Below are 16468 nucleotides of genomic sequence, written 5' to 3'. Positions count from 1 at the left end.
TCAAGAATGGCACTGTGAGGCGGTTTTGCTAATGGCCTGTTCGTTGGAATTGATCTTCCGAGGCTTTCAGACCATCTTGCATGAGTCTGTGTCTGACGCTTTGCTTTTGCGGCATTAATTAAATTACAGGTATTGCGACAATGCCTCTGAACTTAAACAAGCGACCAGTGATAAATCTAAGGCTGTGATATATTTTTATGAGGATAATATAAGATCATTAGTTTTGCAAGATCGTCCTTAATACGAAAATACCATTGTGTCAAGTAAATATATGAATAGACACTTAATTTGCTGGATTTTCTAGTTATAATTGTAATCTGAGGAACATTCGTTTGTTTCTCTTTATTGTCTATTTGAGTTTGTTTCAATAAGACTTTCTTATAACATTTCCGGCCGAGGTGTTTAAAAAATGAAATTGTGAAGATTAAAGATGCCACTATACTTTGTGTGTGTGTGTGTATGTGTGTGTGTGTGCGCGCATGTGTGTGCATGTTTTCGCTAATGTCTGTGTCTGTAAATTCCCATGACGGCTTTTTAAATGAAACCAAGGCAGCATGCCTTGTTAAGAACATAACAATTAGGAGCGGAAAGACATTCAAGACTGATAAGACGATGTCTCAAAAGATGTTTGGACTACAGATTGATCAAATTAGAGACCACACCTTAACAAAAAAAAAATAAAAGAAAAAATATATATATACACACACGCATATATGATGCCTCTCACTTCAACCAACTTAGTAAAACCAATGGAGAATCACGAAGGCACTAACGAACCATTACTTTTAATGGCCCCACAGAGCCTTGGAAAATCAAATTCCCACGGTTGTTGGACAAGCACAGACTTTATCATTATTTTCGTCCCTTAACTTTTTATTTTTATTATAAACATACCCAATTAACTCTCCCTCTTCAGAAACGGACAGCGCAAACTACATCATATATTACTTTTGTGGAGTATGTTTTCCGTTAGTACATATTTATGCCTAGCCGTACGTCAAGTCTCATGGATGTTCAAGAGGCATCAGGGTTTTTTGGTGGTCACCATTTAATTACTGACCAGACCCAACGTTGCTGAGCTCGCTGATAGAGCGACCAGCAGCACAGACAATGTGTTATTGCCCTCAGCATCTTACAGCATTTAATCTGTCCTCGATTCTTTGTGCACTTTGTCATAGCCCAACATGCACAAACATTTAAGGAATACATATTACAAGGATTTGTAAAATTATCTAAAATATATGTATGGGTATATATCGGGAATAACAACGATATATAAAATATAAAGATTACATGGCAATGAGGAAATTGAAATAGCAAGAGCAAGATCTTTTGCCTTTACTCTAAAGCATTCATAAGCAAACTACATGCAATGGAGACTCGATTTACAAATAGCAACATCTATTGAAGGAGTACATTGAAATTTTAATGCTCACAAAGTTCACTACAATTGAGGTAGCTCTCCATATCAGCAACATCTGTCTTGGATTAACTCAGGTACTGGATTAATCGATAACTAGGAATGCTAAGTATCTTTGGTATCTCTTAAATCTCCTTCGAACAGCTTGTACAGAATGGGGTAAAGCATTCTCCAGGAACACACAACTGACGACGCTCTAGAGAACAAGAGGCAGGCAGCTAGGAGGCTTGTGTTTCCTAAAGACTAGTTTGGATGCGTCTTGCAAAAAGGTGGTGAAGTAATTTCATAATAAAAATGACACGATTAAAGAATTATTAAAGATCTACGCTTTGTTTGCCTTATTTCATCGGCTATGAGTCCATCAATTCAATGCTGAAAATATTCAAGGTAAATGTAATCATATCTTGTAATAGCACTGTAAAAACATGTTTATAAGAGGTGGGCCTCACATCAGCAGTAACACTCTTTATAAAATCCCATGTACGGACTGTGATAGTCACTTAAAACTAGCCACAGGAATAATGTTCTCTTTGGGCACCTATGTGAAAATCACATAAAATCAATTGGTCCCATAGTTGTATAACAACAAGTTATAATAACACTGTTACTAGAAATCTCTTAAAAACTGCATCAACACAGATAACAAATGAATGTATTACTAATTCAAGTCCAAGTTTGTACAAGCTTTACCCCATTCTGCGCACGATGCACAATGGAAATCTAAAAGAGGTGGAAAGAAACTTCTACAATTCTTGTTAATATCTTTTGCTTCCCCTTTGTTAATCCAGTAACTGAGTTAATCCAAGACAATTTCTCCTTTGTAAGCATTACAATGGTTATATACTCCTTTAATCTTAGTTGGTGTTTGTAAAACCAAGACTTCGTGGTTATCCTATTTTTTTTTCCATTGCATGTAGTTTGCTTGAAAATTCCTTACATTAAAGTAAAGGTTTTTGTTTTTACTGTTTCAATTTCCTCATGACCACATGCCTTTATGTTTCATATCTCGTTGTTTTTTCAGATATATGCACATACATACATGCATACACATTAACATATATACATATAATATGTATATATATATATGTATATATATATAGATATATATATATGTGTGTGTGTATGTGTGTGAATTTGTGTCTGTGTGAGTGTCTATTGCGCATTACAGCGAACAACGGGGAAACTTAATCATTTGAGGAAATTGGCAGAGAGAAGGAGAGGGAGAGGTAGAGAGAAAGTCTAATTAACTGTGTACAATAGCCGCGCGTGAAAATAATATCATCAAAATCGGATACACTTGATAGAATTAGAATATAAAGTGATGAAATGAAAATCGCTGTGCAGAAAAAACGAAATGAAAAAAAAAAGAACTAAACAAAATGAGATTAATTTTGTGCGATACATTCCAACGCGGAGCAACGAGCCAAACAACGCCATTTTAACAACAAACAGAATATTTTTCCCTGACAAACTGAGACAACGGAATAAACTCTAGGATATCATAAGCGACTGAGGAAATAAACTTTACAAAATGGGATTTCACCTGTTTTAAATGCAACAATTCCTTTCAAAGAAAACATTTTCGCCATTCTCGGAACTTTGACAAATACAGTTAATCATCATTTCGCAATGCAGCCGTAATTTGTGGCTCACCTATTAGGTCTGATGAAAATCTATTCATCATTTGCAAAAGGTAACAAAGCAGTCCATTTTTCGTACTCTTTCAAAAGCTGATCAAATACGCACGCACACACACTAGCACAAGCTCAGCTGAACCGAGAGTTAGTAAATATAAATATATATGTATATATGTAAATCATAAATATAAATATATACGCATATATATCTATATATTCATATTTATATGTATGTATATATAAATATATGTATGTATATATATATATATATATATATATATATATATATATATATATATATATATATATATATATATATATATATATATATATATAATATATTAATATAATCATTGAAACAAAATATCTTATTGGCGGTACTGATTGCATTGTGGGTAATATTTCATTCCAGGGTTTAATAAACACAGAAATCATATACATTTCAAAGGAAACAACAAATCCATTTAATTCCATACAAAATCGGAGAGCTTTCATACTTAGTGCTTATTCGTTCATCATTGAGTTTCTCCTACAAGATTTACCTTGTGAGGTTTTATTCTAGTGCGCGTTAAGTAAAAATAAAAAAAAACCACTTTGTAAACTTCGTAGTAAACACTCAGCGATGAAGCTACAATGTATCGGGGAAATAATAAAAAACCAAAATAAGTTTACCTGCCATTTTGGATTCTAAAAAATTCTCGTCATCATTAGCGCCTGATGAAAGGTAAAAATAAAATCATCAAAGAGCTTCCTAATTTAGTAACAAATTTAATTGCGAAAATTTGTTGCATCTCTCTCTCTCTCTCTCGTTACACTCACACATACACACACACATGTATATTATATATATATATATATATATATATATATATATACACATGTGCATACATTCATTCACACACACACATATATATATATATGCATATAAATTTTCTTAACATGTCTCCCCGTCTGAAGGGGATAGGCCAGAAAGGTACCGACTACTGTTTTCTGCGAAAGTCTTTGGGGATGACAATGCTAGTAGCACGCCCTTTTTCTTGACCACACCTGACACTGCTAGCACTCTCAGATTGTGTGGAGTGTTGGGTGGTAGGCCGAGAGGAAATCACGGACCTAGAAAACGTGAGTGAAAGCTGTACCTTTCACTCATATCTCAACACAAAGCAACCACGGAGTATGTAAAATTCGAGGATTATTTCGCTGAATAAAGGAAAAGTTTGTGCTTTTGTCTCCTAAAGAGCACGAGGGAGAAATAGAATGAGATGATGAGGAAAGAATAATGGATTTAGCGGAGATATAAAATTATGGAAAAAAATGTTACGACTGATGGAAATATATGAGGGGTATCTGAGGAAGAACTTTGTGAGACAAAAATTGTACTGAGATGAAATAATGATGAAAACGTTAAGTTCATGGAGATGCTGCCTGACACGACAGTCGTGTTTGGGTGGACTACGTAGAAAAATTGTGTTGCATGTAGACGACAGAGAGAGGAAAATCAACAAGAGAGGAGGAAGCACACGTAAATTAGAGAATTCTTGTGGAAATGAGTATTGAGGATGCTAGGAAGGCAATTAAAAGGTTGAAGAACACAAAGGCACAGAGATGGTGCTGTAAATGAGTAATGTTAATGGCGGAAAGGTAAATCTGTACGAACAGTTGAAAAAGTTCATTGTTATTTTGCACTTTGATTGGTATATGACAAGTCTTTGACTGAGAAATTGAGAAAAATAATCTAAAAGTCATTCAAAAGGAGGAGCAGTGTGAGTTTAAACAACAAACTGGGTTCGTGGACCGTGTGTCTATTATGAGGACAAAGGGCGAGAGATGCCCGCAGTATAAGTCCAATTTAAAAGTAAAATGTAATACAATAGAATGGAAAAAGTTAGAACGTGTGGGGTTGAGAATTTTTTCAAATAAAAGTTTAGTTTACATCAGAACATATGAATGACAGAGTGATAGGTTTGGTGTAATAGTGAGTTTTAGAAGGTTAGGTTATATCTACATGGCTGTTTTACATTTTTTGGATGGAGTATTTTAGAGGAAAAGGGATTGTGAATAAAAGAAGAGTTTGTGGTTTTGCCTCCTAGACAGCACGAGGGAGAAATAGAACGAGATGATGAGGAAAGAATAATGGATTAAGCAGAGATATAAAATCAGGGAAAAAATGATACGACTGATGGAAATATATGAGGGTATCTGAGGAAGATAAAATGTGGACACAGAGAAGAGTGTCTACGGAAACCACGGTTTAAACGCATGTAAGGTAATGAGCCATTCCTTCTAAACGGATGTTATGCGTGGATGTTGAATGCGAATAAAAACGAGAAGAGGAAGCAGTAGGAATTAATTGTTTGTACATACAACCCACACAGACGTGTGTGTGTGTATATATATATATATATATATATATATATATATATATATATATATATATATATATATATATATGTGTGTGTGTGTGTGTGTGTGTGTGTGTGTGTGTGTGTGGGAGGGGGTAAAATCCACAATGAAATACATGTCATAAAATAGTGTATCAAAAGTAATTATGTACCAAATAAATGGTATAGTTATGTATAAATGCTTTTACAGAACTAAGGCACCCTTATTATTACATTAAATAATACCTTTGATCGTAACTTGGCCATTGCTGTGAATAAAATTCTAAGCGAAGAAATATGTAAAGGTGTTCGGATTCTTAACTTTAGATATATTTCTAGTAATTTAAGTTCTTTCTTAAATCAAAGTACTATTATAGAACAAAATCTTTAGCGGACTACTCGAGATTTCTTCCACCGAAGTCTCGTAGAATTTTAGAGTTGACAAAGTCCCAACAACATGACTGACAGTTTTACTTTTTGTAATGATTGTAATTTACGTGTTTTGTTTTCCTACTTTACTATGTTTCCCGAGCTGTCTGTTAAACTCCATTATAGTGACTATGCTGACAGTAGTTGGACGAAAGCTCTAAGCTCTGTACATATATATTTTTAATATACTAAGGTTTATTAACAAGAATTTCATTGAGGACCTTACTCACATTTCTGATTTCTGAGAAGCACAAAATAATACTTTTTGTATTTCATAAAATATATACACATATATATATATATATATATATATATATATATATATATATATATATATATATATATATATATATATATATATATATATATATATGAGGTAATATTTACTCCGTTTTCCCAATAACGACGATTCTAAAGGAAAAATGAGCTGTTTCACAGACCTCACATAGGGCTTATCAGCAGCTCGTCAAAGCACCTTACAAACATTGCACTAGTTGCCTGTTTCTTGCATGTAATCTCGCAGGTCTTGCAAATCAAAGCCTTAGTTTTTACGGGATCTATCCAGTACTTTCCAGGATTTCGCCCTTTCCTCCTAATAATCCGGAATTTCATTGAATCTCCAAAAATTTTGCAACTAAAGTTCTTTCGCATGATCGAACGATCTAAAACCGCTTTCCCTCTTGCCTTAATCTTTTTACCTCGTCTACACATTTCCACATTTCTCACCAATGCAACTCATCTTATGCTACACACATTATGACAACAACTGATCTCAACAGCTTCAATACTTTTTTTTCTTCTTTTAGCATTCACCAACTACTCTTCACTTCTGCATAGGAGACTTATCACGACGACCCCCTCATAATTCGTACCTGGATTCCATTCTCTTTAAGTGTCTACTCCGTCTTTTGAGTACACCCTGACATCATCCTTGCTGCACTCAATCTGTGACTTGCCTTCTCTCGCATCCGACCATATTCGTTATATCTCCCTACAGTATGAATATCATCTGCTTCTATTTTTCCATTATGAATATCATCTGCTTCTATTTTTTCAAGCTTCAATTTAACAATCATTGCACTACCTTCTCGGTTTCCATTTGTTCTCATAACATTACTCTTGCTGACATTTACTTTCGACTTTCTCCTTTTGCAAGCACGCTCAAAGACTTTCGCCGGTTCCTACAGTTTCCTTTCATAATCCTCAATCAACATGGCAGCCTCTGAAAACATCCGCCATTCCATACTATATTCACGAAACAGTTCTTAACGCATATCTTTGTGCCTGCTAATAATTCCTCTTCCTTGACTTTTCACATCACCCCTCCACAGAGAAACTAGAAAGCACCAGAGACAAAACATACTCTAGTATCAGACCCACTTTCACACTACACCAGGCACTTTACAGACTTCCATTCAGACACAAACTTCACTTTCCCCTTAAATATCATAATCGCTCTCATTAACTGTCTTCGACTCCATACATCTTCGACATCTTCCACTTCACCTCGCTAATGATTCCGTCACAAACATTTCCCAAACTGATGCATGCCACCCACAGCAATTTTTCTTTGCTTTCAGTTTTTTTCACTTAATGGTTTCATAACAAACACTTGAACCACACGTCCTCTTCCTTGGCTACACCCACACGATTCTAAAGCTATCGATCCCTCTGTCATTTGTCATGATTACTAAGTGAACTCCTGATGTCTTTTCATTACTATATCTCTTAATTGCCTTCCTTACATCCTCAACGTTCACTTCCAAATGCATTCTCCAACATATTCTAAACCTTTCTACTCTTGTATTGTTCACCTCCTCAGTACTCATCACTCAACTAATCTTTGAAATACTCAACCCATCTAAATCTGCATCTCTTTATTGCATCTTTTATTCTAATATACATTTATTCTTCAGCATTTCTCTCTGCATTTACTTCTCTAAAGAACCATTTATTCCCTCTAAATCTCTTGTTCACAGTCACCCTTCTCTTCTTAATTCTAGCCTTCCCTTGCTTTCTCACTTTCTTCTTGATTACCCTCCTAACCTCCTGTATACCTTTACATAATTTTCTCATCTGGCATGCAGCTATACCTCAAATAAACTATCTTTTTCTTTTTCTTCATTGAACCTCAGTCCTTCGACCACAATGCCATCATAAAGCAGAGTGGTCAAAGTACTAGACTTGTTTCTCTCCCGACTAGAGTTTGAAGCCTGTCATGAGACAGGCGAACAGTCCATTTCATTTCCTATCATAATTTCAAAAGGATTTCTGTAGAAATCGGACATAAAAACCTGAAAAAATTGAGAAAAGGAGCATTTAAGCATTTAGTGCATAGGCTACTGCATGAACAAATATATATATATACACATGAATACCTCTCTCTCTCTCTCTCTCTCTCTCTCTCTCTAGATATATATATATATAATATATACACACACACATATATATATGTATATATACTGTACATATATATATATATATATATATATATATATATATATATATATATATGCATACACACACACACACACACATATATATATATATATATATATATATATATATATATATATATATATATATATATATATATATATATATATATATATATATATATGCTAATGAAATGGGGGCCCAATGCCCTTATATACTCTAGGTCTGAAAAGGACAGAAAGTTGAAGAAAGAAGGGGAATGCGGTACTTGTTACTAAAGAAAAAGATATTCCCCCCTCGCAAAGGCTGGAAAGTTACAAGAGTTAAGGAACCCAGAGGCTAAAAGGAAAGTCACAAAATTTCCTGCGGAGAGACGGCAATCTTCACCGAACTATTCTTCCTAACGACTTCAGTTTTCCGATGCACAAATATGGGCAGAAGTGACTTGACGTGTGTTATATGGATGTCTCACGAGGGGAGGGGAGGGGGGACTCTCACTTCAAGCTTATCGTAAATGTGAACAAAACTTGATAGGTCTACAAAATTCCCCAGTCAAAATTCTGCTCAACTGGAATCTACAAAATGTTGCTTTATAGGCAAGGTTAACAAAAGGAAAATTTGTATATGATACCTCCTGTTTTTCGTAAAAGTTAAACGGATTCCTGGTTGGTGACACCCCTTAAAAAATGCAAATTTCCGATTGAGGCTTTTGTAAAAAAAAAAAAAAATAGAATTTACATTTTACAATACGAAAAAGCCAGCTTTTAGTGGAGAGAAACTGAGGACAAAAAAGGTGCGGGAGGTGTAGCTAAATTTTCTTTGATCTCGTCGTATCGGGCAGAAAGAGAGAAGATTGAGTACCCACAAGTATGAGAGAAACATATCCTATTTCTAAAGGAAGTTGTAAGTCAACATGAAAGCTTATGTTATCAAAGTGATACACCAATTTCCTGACACGTAGATTAACAACTTGATTTACGTGATCTCCCAGTACAAGTTTCAAATACTCTCAACAACTAAACGATCGAAAAAAGTGAAAACTTCGGCTACAACTTCATTATAAAGAACAGAGGGATTGGATGGGACTGGAAACGAAAAATAAGTAGTAACTGTTAGAATTTGCTTGATTCAAATTCAGATATTTTCAAGTGATCAGACTTGGCGGACAAAGCAAAAGCTTTACGAGATCAATTGCAAACGCAACACAGTGGAGAAGTCAAAGAAAGAATAGGGACGGATTTCATCAGGAAAGCAAACCTGAACGAAAGAGATAGACTAGAAAATTACTAGTGTAGAGATAAAATTAGTAGAGGGGAGCATGGGACAGAGGAACACTTTTGCGAAAGGGAAAGGGAAGATAAAAGCAAGACAGACAGAGAGAGAGAGAGAGAGAGAGAGAGAGAGAGAGAGAGAGAGAGAGTATATCGGTAAAAAGGTAGTTTGGCTGGTGCTGACCAATGTCATAATTTGACAAAACCAATAAAATATTAGTAGTAACGACGAGGGACTTGAGTGAAATAGACTGAACAGGTTCCATGAGATCTGACAATACAGATAACGAACAGTTAATGTGAGAGAGAATGGTTGGATTCAAGATGTTCAAGACAACAATAATGACGTTTCAAATATTTCAGTTAAATCGGTAATTAAAGCAATGGCCCAAAAGTCGGGACGATTAAAGCAGTTACGTGTGGTAGGAAGGAAGTGAACTAGCACATGTTTCCAAAAGGAAGGATAATTACAAAGTAAAATTTAGTTAAATAGAAAGGATGACAAAGAACAGGAGCCGGTTCACATGCAAACCACTTTATCTACCATGGTGCAGTGATATGAAATGGACCAGAGGCCTTGCCAGTCGTGAAAAATGAAAGAAACCCAAAGATCTTAAGAATTTAGAATTTTCGGAAGGCTCAGCATTACACAAAAGAAGAGCAAGAAGACCGAGAGCATTAAAATCTAGCGAGAGGAACTGGTTAAAAATCGCAAATTGGAGGTTGAGGGCTTTTCACTATGATCTGGCAAAGAAAACAGAATTTTTTTCAGTAGATACGATCAGAACATTACATATCCTCTTTAGTATGAGAAAACTAGTTTCTCTGAAGGACACATGTGCAACAATTACTTACATAAAAAGAAGAATGAGTAGCATCAGAAAAAGAGTCTAGGAGAGACTCAAGGTCATCTCTATCCACTAGATGGCTGAGCAGCAGGATCTTGACAGCAGTGAGGACAGATCATTCAACAGTCCAGTCAGGACCTCGTCGACCTTAGTTGACAAAGTAAGATTTCAGGCCAACAAAGCAATAATTCCCTTTTGGAGGGCCATGAAGAAATGTTTGATGTCACCACACAAAGAGCTCAGAAATACCTTAGCTGGTATCGTGTGCAGTGGTTGGTGCACGAGATGTGATCGTATTTCGCAAAATTGAGACTGGGATAAGAATACCAAAGGAAGGATGATGTTTATATAAGAGTATTTCAAAGATTTTGAGGCAGAAAAGATCAAGAATTTTAATCATGGCCGTGGTAGCCAGACACTTAAGTTTAGCTTTTGTCCCATTAATTTCGTTAGTGAAAAGAAAGAGGAAGATACCAGTTCATCCTGCACCAATGTTATTAGAATGGATACAATAAGTGTGTATTATATGTAGCGTCTAAGATGAAGACTCTCGGGAAGTGAAAAGACAGTAAGGGCATGTGAGAGAAAGTAACTGTAAAAGGAAAGAAAACTAACAGAACTTGACCAATGGTCATGAAGGCAAGGTATATCAGAAGCCAGAACGCGCCCTTTGGGATAAGAAAAATAATATAAGGAAGGTTCAAGACCACAAGATTGGCTGTAAATGTGCTGCTGTTAAAGTCAGCACAAACAGAAACAGCACAAACGACACTTTTGTAACTAGATGGGAGGGATGATTGTAATAAAAAAAAAAAAAAAAAACATAGGATGCATCACTTGAGATATGATAAGAGTTAAAAGAGATGTATATTCACAGTTTCCAAAGGTGTGGTTGACAAGAAGAGCATATGATCAGCATGTATTAAGTCTAGCTGCTATAGACAACGCAAAACTCATTCAAAGTTTCCGTGTAAGTGTAGGAAAAAGAAAAGGATCGGCGTCAAGAAACAGATCTAATCTCTGACTTTGACGGCGCTGGGTGTTCCTATATTACCTTGGTAAGATGATATAGTAACAACCCTCCCCATCTCCAGCACCCTCTCTCTCTCTCTCTCTCTCTCTCTCTCTCTCTCTCTCTCTCTCTCTCTCTCTCTCTCTCTCTCTATATATATATATATATATATATATATATATATATATATATAATATGCATGCACTTTTACAGAGGAAAGTTTCTATCCTCGGCCATTTTTTTATATTATTATTATTATGCAAAGAATATAACAGCCATAAGTCATAAAAGATAAACATAATAACGAACAAAAAAACTGGTAAATAATAAAACAAAATAACAAGATAAGTGTAGATAATGAAGAGCAAAACACCAAACGGCAAACGACATGCATATTTCAGTAGCTGAGAAATATATATATATATATATATATATATATATATATATATATATATATATATATATATAAACACACACATATATATATATATACATATATTGTATATATATATATATATATATATATATATATATATATATATATATATATATATATATATATATGTATATATATACATACATATACATGCATACATCATCAATAACACTAGCAGGAGGACTCTCAGTTCTGCAATGCAAAGAATAAAAAACAACCCTCAAGTACCAGGAACCGTGACATCGTGACACCGTGGCAGGAAATGGATGCTGCAAGGATGCTAAACGTCTAGCGCGCACCGATCCCAAAGGTGTCAGCGTAAGTTCCGAACTGGAATATAACTTGTGGAACGACACCAAGAAGGATATCACCCGACGATGGTTTAAATCGCAATTGATGTTGCTGGGAAAGGGAAAAGTAACCATTTGGAGAAGTCTGGTCAAGAAGATGGAAATTCCCGAGAATCTGCTGACATCCAGATGGGAGTATGAGATTCCAACAGTAGCAAAACGCATGAAGCTTTTGTATATGCGAGTACTGTCAGCATATTAATCAAAATATGCATACTGATGGACGCATGTGAAGCGCTGACGTATTGTTTGTTAGACTATATAAATGTATGCATAAACATAAGGGTGAATATCTCCTGAGAGTATACGTTACGCGTCCATGGACCACAAACGTATTCAGTCATATATATATATATATATATATATATATATATATATATATATATATATATATATATATATATATATATATATATATATATATATATATATATATATATATATATAAATACACATATGTATGTATATATATAAATAAATATATACATATCTATATGTATGTATATATATATATATATATATATATATATATATATATATATATATATATATATATATATATGCGTCTGTATGTGTGTGCGTGCGTACGTGTACATTTCAGCGCCACTTCAGGCCCCTCAACATTACCTGGAAAATATGTTTTAGTCCACAAATCGACTCAAGATCAATCTTGACGGAACAATCTTTTGCAGCCAACTACCTGAATGAGACCATGTCATTGTCCAAAAAATTTCCCCACGGCTGAGGGAGGCCTGACGCTTTACCTGGATCTCTAGTGCGGAAAGGTATCGACCTCTAATTCCTTTATTTCACGAAATAACTGAACTGCAATCGATTTATCTCGCTGGGTCAGAGGATAAAGAGGTGCAGGGCCAGGAGACACGAAGGCGTACACCTCTTGGCACTGTGGTCACACACATACTGAATGCTGTGGTGCTGACTGAGGCTGAGCCCAGAGACAGCGGTAGCCGTTCGCCAGTCTCTCTCTCTCTCTCTCTCTCTCTCTCTCTCTCTCTCTCTCTCTCTCTCTCTCTGGCTTGCCTAGCCAGACCCTTCTCTGCCTACGGTTTTGTTCTCTTTTTTTTCCCCTCTACTAAGTGGAGTTTTTGTCTGGGATGCTTCCTTTATCCCATTATCCCAATCTACTACGCATTTGAAAACACAGAGGAAGGTTTTTTTTACCTTACTTATTTCACTCGTTATTTTCCTCCCGATGCATTTTTAAAAAATGGTCTATTTTTTTCAACGCGGGGAATAATTTTTAGAAAGGAATAGGTATTTTTAAACAAGGAAATTAGTTTTGAGAATGGAATCTATATTTTTCAACAAACAAGATAACTTCACGGTGGAGTAAGCATTTTTTAAAATTTAGAATGGAATAGGTATTTTCTAAAAATTTAATTATTCCTTTTAGAATGAACAGGCATGTTCTAAACAAATCAAATCATTCTTAGAGAGGAAGGGGCGGTCTGTACGCAAATAAAATCATTTTTAAATTGACAGTCATTTTTAAACACAATGTAGATTCAGTTTTAGGGTGAAACTGTATTAGTCATGAAAAAAGTTTTTTTTTTCGGTGAAATAAGATTTTTAACAAAGAAAAATGGAATAATGGTTTTTACAGTAGAGAGACGAATGAATGGAATGGAATAGGCATTTTTGAACAGGCAAATCATTCATAAAAAGATTAGGTATATTTTAAAAGAAAAGCATAATTTTCTAATAGTAGCAAGTATTTTTGAAATAAGAACAGTTAAATTTAGAATGGAATTAGTATTTTCTAAAAACGAAAAATTCTTAAATTGGAATAGGTGATTTTATTTGCAAAAAAAAAAAAAGTCTTGGAACGGAACATATTTTTTAAACGAAGAAAATCTGGTCGGTCAATCAGTTTACCGTAAAATAACAATTCAGTAATTAATAACAACATCTTGTGTTACAACTAAAACCTGTTGTAAAGAAAAATACAACTAAGAAATATACTAAAGAAAATTAAAATAAGAACATCCCGTTAATAAAATCACCCAGAATGCAGCCGAGAACGCCAGATACCGAGGAAGAGATAATTCTATTAAATTTGCCTGTTCTTTTCCCCCGCGTTCTTTTTGCAGTTTTTCCTCTTCCTTCTCCCCGTCTCTCCCTCTCTTCTCCCCTTCTTTTGACCCTAAAGTTCCTTGCTCAGTATACCGTGCACGTAACAAGGTACAATACTCTACGAGCTGACCTCCCTTTCCAAGCACCCTGAGAACTGATCGGGAAAACTGCTTCTGAATGAAAATGTTTGGTTAGGCAAGTTCAATGGCGTAATTGGGTACATAAGAAAAGTTTACCGCATTTCAATGGCAAGATTTAGTAAATAACGGAAATTCACAGTAACTGACAGAAAAGCGAGTTCTCGAGGTTCTCTCTTAGTTTCTTTGGACTCCGGCGAGGGTTTTTCGAATCGGCGATATCCGAGTGCACAGTAATACGATAGTAAACAACACCATACGAGAGGGAAAGGCCTCTTCTTTATTTTGCTAGGGTGTGGTTTTATAACAACTATTAGACTAGATTGTATAATAAAACAAATAATGCGCCGAAGTTTCTTCGGAGTAATCGAGTTTTCTGTACAGCATATGTTGTATGAAACTCTCAGTCACGGCCCATGAAACTCTCAGCCGCGGCCCATGAAACTTTCAGCCACGGCCCGGTGGTGGCCTGTGTTGTTGGCACCTATAGCGCTGCCAGACACACGATCATGGCTAACTTTAACCTTAAATAAAATAAAAAAAACTACTGAGGCTAGAGGGCTGTAATTTGGTATGTTTGATGATCGGAGGGTGCTCATGATCAACAGGCCAATTTGCAGCCCTCTAGCCTCAGCAGTAGTTTTTAAGATCTGAGGGCGGACAGACAAACAGTCATCTCAAAAGTTTTCTTTTACAGAAAACTAAACAGTGACTCAATATGGCAAAGTCAATTACCTCATTCTTTTTTTATTAATTTCCCGCGTGTAGTTTTTTAGTATATTATGCTTAATAATAATACACAATAATAAAAAAATATCGACAATGAAGATAACCGATCTAAAATTGTAAGTGCAATTACACAAACGAACTGACATGTTAATAAACAGATCAAGAAGAAAAACGTCAAATAGAATTTAAGAAAGAATCCACAGATCCTATATACCTTCGCTAGCACTGAACCACTACACGAAAATATTTTTAGCTACAAGTAACAGTCAGTTGTTGGGATATCCACACGAAATGTAAATAACCACCAGTTAGACTTGTTTTGCAGAGGTAACTATTAAATTTGGTTAGCAAAATCCACGGCAACGGTGCCCTGGGTATCGGATTTTAAAGTCTTAAACATATGTAACAATCTTGAACAATCCGCTCCTGTAAAATCGCGTTCCTATATATAACCAGGAGTCTAATTGCCTGTTGCGAGCGGTGTGGCACACCTTTGGTAAAACTGTCCTGAGAACCCAGACACAGTTTACTGCGAAACCCTGACAGGAAAGAGTTAGCTTAACGAACAAAACAAGCGAAAAGCACAACCTCCTGGACGAAGGTAAAAATCCGTTCCGAACAGAACACAGATAGATAGGCATTATTGGATCTCCGACAGATCGCTGCTGCGGATGCCGAGAGGAATTGGGTAATAGAGGAATTCCGTCAGGAAGTCTTTCCAGTTCCCATCCAAAGAGGTCCTTTTCTTTGCAATTTTTGTCGTTAATCCTAATGTGGGTAATGCTAAATGAAGATGAGGTCATCGTTTGTTAATTTTATAAATTTGACTTGTTACCCCATACAAGGCTTTACATGAAGAGGCGTAAGTTAATAAATTAAAAATATAAAGACTTATCAACTTATCTGATAGAATCCAGCCTCTCAAATGAGGTTAATCTGCAAGGAAGGGAAGTTATCTTGCTTTAATACTACTACTTTCAAGTAAAATTCGTGTATTCGAGAGTTTTTAAAATCTGCTCTTTATTAAAAATTTCTCAACTTCATGAAGGGAAAACTCTTATGAAGACACAGTGTAAAAGAAAAATCGCTTTTCTGAAAAAATTTACTCTCAGGGGATTTAACTGTTTTTATATTTTATGGTACGTACCAATGTCCTCAGAGTTCTTTGTAGAATCGCTGTGGATATAATACTCCGATACTTCATGAAATTTACAAAAGAAAATTACTTTTCGTGTCAGTTTTCTTTCACTTGACATACTGTATATTCATCCAAACAGCGCATGTCAGA

The 16468-nt window shown here is 35.3% G+C and overlaps 1 protein-coding gene across 2 annotated transcripts in view; it reads right to left on the bottom strand.

Annotated features, from left to right (window-relative positions):
• Window positions 1-13143, bottom strand: part of LOC136832188 (neuronal acetylcholine receptor subunit alpha-10-like) — an 87761-nt gene extending 74618 nt beyond the window's left edge. For both annotated transcript variants that reach the window (XM_067092948.1, XM_067092949.1), the window contains exon 1: window positions 12985-13143. The gene's annotated coding sequence lies outside the window, so the exon portion shown is untranslated. The remainder of the gene's footprint in view (window positions 1-12984) is intronic.
• Window positions 13144-16468: the final 3325 nt, after the last annotated feature.

Source organism: Macrobrachium rosenbergii, chromosome 49, assembly GCF_040412425.1.
Source record: "Macrobrachium rosenbergii isolate ZJJX-2024 chromosome 49, ASM4041242v1, whole genome shotgun sequence".
NCBI classification, from domain to species: domain Eukaryota; kingdom Metazoa; phylum Arthropoda; class Malacostraca; order Decapoda; family Palaemonidae; genus Macrobrachium; species Macrobrachium rosenbergii.
The sequence above is the reverse complement of the archived record's forward strand: the minus strand, read 5'-3'. Positions and strand labels throughout refer to the sequence as shown.